General features: G+C 42.9%; 1 pseudogene; it reads left to right on the forward strand.

Annotated features, from left to right (window-relative positions):
• The first annotated feature begins 4,345 nt into the window (after positions 1-4,345).
• On the forward strand, positions 4,346-4,464 carry LOC126102170 (5S ribosomal RNA; annotated as a pseudogene).
• Positions 4,465-5,079: the final 615 nt, after the last annotated feature.

A 5,079-nucleotide genomic window follows, 5' to 3' on the forward strand; every position in this document is an offset into this window, starting at 1 on the left:
TAGTTATAAGTATTTTCAGGAGGATTCGACGGTAAGTCTGCTGCTCTCGTCGTGCTGATAGGATTATCCACTGCTGCTAGCAGTGGTGATTGGATACATAAGCTCACTACCAAGTTAAGTGGGTCAGGTAGGCAGTGTTACCGTGTGAACTGTAGGGCACTGTAGGCCGTGGATCGAACCCGTTCAATCATCACAGCTCTTAGGGAAATAGTCCGGTTAGGAGTGTACTAATCATTAGGTAAATACTGGCGAGTAACGGTCAAAAATGTATACGCAAGTGAATTTAGCAAGGTCCACGTAGCACCTAATTAATGTGGTGCAATGGCGAGGGTAGGAGTGGAGTAAAAGTGAGCTGAGCTTGTGGCAGCTGTGCTGTATTCAAATATTAACAACGTGAATTCACTACTACCTCTTACCATTAGGACTGAGCTATTTACAGTTAAAATACGTAGCAGTAAGCGCAAAGGCGTGACAGCTACAAGTCCGTATTGGTTTTATACATACGGAATTAGGAAGCGGGTCATTCCGTCAGTGGAGGGGGTTAAAACAACCGAGTCAGTTGAGAACATACCCCATTTACTGATGGAAAGATTCGGCGGTTCGGTCGCAAGTGGTTCCCAACAGGTGGTCCGCGGACCCCCAGGGGTCCGCGAGCTATGCCAGAGGGGCCCGCAAGATGGTATCAGAATAAAAAATATATTAAATATATTTCCTATGATAACAGATTTTTTGTTTTGGCCGCTTCCTGCATGAGCAGAGCTTTAGCGAACGCCAACTTCTGCGTCTAGCGTCTTCCTAGAGCCAACTGACACTAGCACACTATAGCGCATCAGCACGCAAGGACTACAAGAAACTTGGAGATAAGGCACATACCGATGCGAGCGAGCATTTTCTTCCGTGTGTTTCATGAAAAACAAATATAGGAATCGGCTCGACATGCGGTCGGATTTCAAAGTGAAAGTTTCAAGTTTTGAACCTAATATTTCAGAAATAATGGACTCAATGGTCAGACTGAACTCATTTAATTAAGAACTGAAAATTAAAACTAACTGTATACTGATGGAGCACTCTGTTATAACTGTATTTTTTCAAATAAATAATACCGGGTGATCAAAAAGTCAGTATAAATTTGAAAACTGAATAAATCACGGAATAATGTAGATAGAGAGGTACAAATTGACACGCAGGCTTGGAATGACATGGGGTTTTATTAGAACCTAAAAAAAAATACAAAAGTTCAAAAAATGCCCGACAGATGGCGCTTCATCTGATCAGAATAGCAATAAGTAGCATAACAAAGTAAGACAAAGCAAAGATGATGTTCTTTACAAGAAATGCTCAATATGTCCACCATCATTTCTCAACAATAGCTGTAGTCGAGGAATAATGTTGTGAACAGCACTGTAAAGCATGTCCGGAGTTATAGTGAGGCATTGGCGTCGGATGTTGTCTTTCAGCATCCCTGGAGATGTAGGTCGATCACGATACACTTGCGACATCAGGTAACCCCAAAGCCAATAATCGCACGGACTGAGGTCTGGGGATCTGGGAGGCCAAGCATGATGAAAGTGGCGGCTGAGCACACGATCATGACCAAACGACGCGCGCAAGAGATCTTTCACGCATCTAGCAATAGTTTTTTTTGGTTCTAATAAAACCCCATGTCATTCCAAGCATGTGTGTCAATTTTTACCTCTCTATCTACATTACTCCGTGGTTTATTAGGTTTTCAAATTTATACTGTCTTTTTGATCACCCGGTACCTTGTATGAAATTAGTGTTTTCTTATTTTTCACACGTCTACTCAATGCAATCTCAAGTGTATTATACTTCAAAGACCAATACACTCAGTTATAATTTTTTCCTGTCATTTTCAGTTGATACTCAATTTTTATTTTTTAAAGGAGTTTGTTATACTAACCACCCAGATTTGAAGACAAAGATTTTGAGCAATAATCAAAAATTTAACAATAAGAATGATGGCTAAATTGAAAAAGTTTTAAGCTCAATATTTTTTAATAATGAATATGTCAGTGTTTTTTCTAAGTACCAAAAATAGAAAAGGTATATAAAGTCTTTTTAGGTGCTTGATACTGTGATATAACAAGGTACCAATCATGCTCGATGAGGGGGTCCTCGAGAAAATTTTGTTGGGAACCCCTGGCCTCGAGCATCGAGTGAGCCGCAACGTCAGCGGCGACTCATCTCCTTCTCCAGCTGATAAGGTGACCGTCTACATCCACATACTCCACAAGCCATCGTGCGATGCGTCGCGGAGCGTACTATATACCGCTAACAGTTATTTCCTTTCCTGCTCCACTCGCAAATAGAGCCGTGGAAGAACTACTGTATATATGCCACCATATGAGCCCCAATTCCTTGTGCCTTATGTTCGTGGTCCGTATGCGAAATGTACATTCTCAGCAGTAGGATCGTTCTGCAGTCGGCTTCGAATGCCAGTTCCTCGAAAGGAACGTCGCCTTCCCTCCAGGGATCCCCATTTGAGTTCCCGAAGCATCTCTGTAGCACTTACGAGTTGTTCGAACCTACCTGTAACAAATATAGCACTCCGCTTTTGAATCTCTTCGACGTCTTTCTTTGATCCGACCTGGTACGGGTCCCAAACACTCGAGCCGTACTCAAGAGTGGGTCGAACCAGCGTCCTATATGCGATCTCCTTTACAGATGATCCACACTTCCCGAAAATTATCCCAATAAACCCAAGTCGACCGCTCGCCTTCCCTGCCACAATCCTCACATGCCTGTTCCATTTCATATCGCTTTGCAACGTCACGACAAAAAATTTAATGACGTGACTGTGTCAAGCAGGACACCACTAACGCTATATCCGAACATTAGGGATCTGTTTCTCCTAGTAATCCGCATTAACTTATATTCTACTAAATTTAGAGCCAATTGTCATTCATCACACCAAACAGAAATTTTGTGTAGGTCATCTTGTATCCTCCCTACAGTCTTCAAACTTCAACACGTTCCAGTACACCACAATATCATCAGCAAACAACCTCAGATTGCTGTCCATCCTACCTGCCAGACTATTTATGTACATAGAAAATAACAGCTGTCCTATCACATTCCCTTGGTGCGCCACTGACGATACCCTTGTCTCTGATGTACACTCGTCGTTGAGGACAGCATACTGAGTTCTGTTATTTAAGAAATCTTCGAGCCTCCCACATATCTCTGAACCTGTTCCATACACTGGTACCTTCGTTAACAGTCTGCACTCCGTCACCGTGTCAAATGATTTTCGGATTTTTCAGTAGGAGAGATGTAGGTTCAAATGGCTCTGAGAACTATGGGACTTAACTTCTGAGGTCATCAGTCCCCTAGAACTCAGAACTACTTAAACCTAACTAACCTAAGGACATCACACACATCCATGCCCGAGGCAGGATTCGAACCTGCGACCGTTCCGGTCGCGCGGTTCCAGACTACAGCGCCTAGAACCGCTCGGCCACCCTCGGCCGCAAAGAAGTAAGTGCAACAAAATTCGTAGTTACTACAGAGCTAAGTATTATAACAAACTGTGCACATTCCCGAAAGCACATGTGCGGAATGGAAGATGAGGAGACACTGACTTTTAATGTGGTGTCGGAGAAGAGCGCGATGCCAATCGTCTTTCCGAAGTAGCGATCGCAGTAAAAATAAGGCATCGGATTAGATCAAAGTTCCTACGAACATGACTTTGCTTTGAGCACAAAAGACTAAAATGCAAGAGCCATCAACAAGTTGTACCTTACAGCAACAAATTAAGCTCATAGCAAAATACCTCATGCATATGGTGACGAATACATCCAAAGGAAGTGGATAGATTCTACAGCACGTGGACGAGGAAATGCATACACTGTACATAAATAAGAATTTGAATAGACAAACGTTTTCTAATGAAAATTGTATCGACATATCTATCAGAGTGAAAATAATTTGTCATGTTATGTGACACAAGAAAATAAAAGACGCAAAGGTAAAGTAAAAGGCTATGCATTTCTCGAGCAAATAAATGTCGGTGTTTTGAAATATTTCAGCGACACGCTTCCCTTTCTTTCAGTTTCCAGCAGTGTGAAGAATCTACCGTAGGCCTACCATCTCTGCAAAGGCCCATTGGAAACGTGAGAACAAGATTCGATTAATCACAGCACACACGGAGACATTTAGATAATTGTTCTTCCCGCTCTCCATACGTGTATGGAATTGGAAGAAACCCTAGCAACTGGTACGATGAGACGTACTCCCTGCCACGCACTTCAGAGTGGTTTCCAGAGTGTATATGTAGATCTACTATAAATTTTGCTTTGTTCAAATAAACTTGGCAGATCCTTAAGCCTACGGCCTCGCCGCAGTGGTAACACCGGTTCCCGTGAGATCACCGAAGTTAAGCACTGTCGGGCTTGGTTAGCACTTGGATGGGTGACCGTTCAGGTCTGCCGAGCGCTGTTGGCAATTGGGGTGGGGTGCACTCAGTCCTTGTGAAGTCAATTGAAGAGCTACTTGATTGAGACGTAGCGGCTCCGGTCACGAAATCTGACAACGACTGGGAGAGCGGGATACTCACCACACCCCACTCTGTATCTGCATGTAGTGATGCCTTCGGCTGAGGATGACACGGCGGTCGGTCGGAACCTTTTGGGTCTTCTGAGGGAGTTTAGTTTAGTTTAGAGTTTAGTTCCTTAATTCTCGTACTATTTATCGAATTTTTAAAAGAACCTTCATTTGTTTCCCTCCTTTATTTTAAAGCATTTTTCGTAAAACATATCGAGATTGAATTCCAAATTGCATCTAAACTGTTAAAGCTTGTACACAGAAATGTGATATCACTCAAGAATAAAAGATAAAGGTGAACAACGCAGAAACTGGTGCGCCTCCACGTGGCAGGGTCGGGCAACATCGAGGGTGGCCGGAAGCTAACAAACTTGCGGCCACTCTCGATGGCTAAGAGACCAGAAAACCTTGTTGGGTATATCACAAAAGTATTTTTTGTGGTAAAAAAAGGACCAGCCATATACCCACAGGCGGCTGGTCAGCCACCTGGTTTATTGAAAAATGAAAAAAAAAAGG

This window comes from Schistocerca cancellata, chromosome 9 (assembly GCF_023864275.1).
Source record: "Schistocerca cancellata isolate TAMUIC-IGC-003103 chromosome 9, iqSchCanc2.1, whole genome shotgun sequence".
Taxonomy (NCBI): Eukaryota; Metazoa; Arthropoda; class Insecta; order Orthoptera; family Acrididae; genus Schistocerca; species Schistocerca cancellata.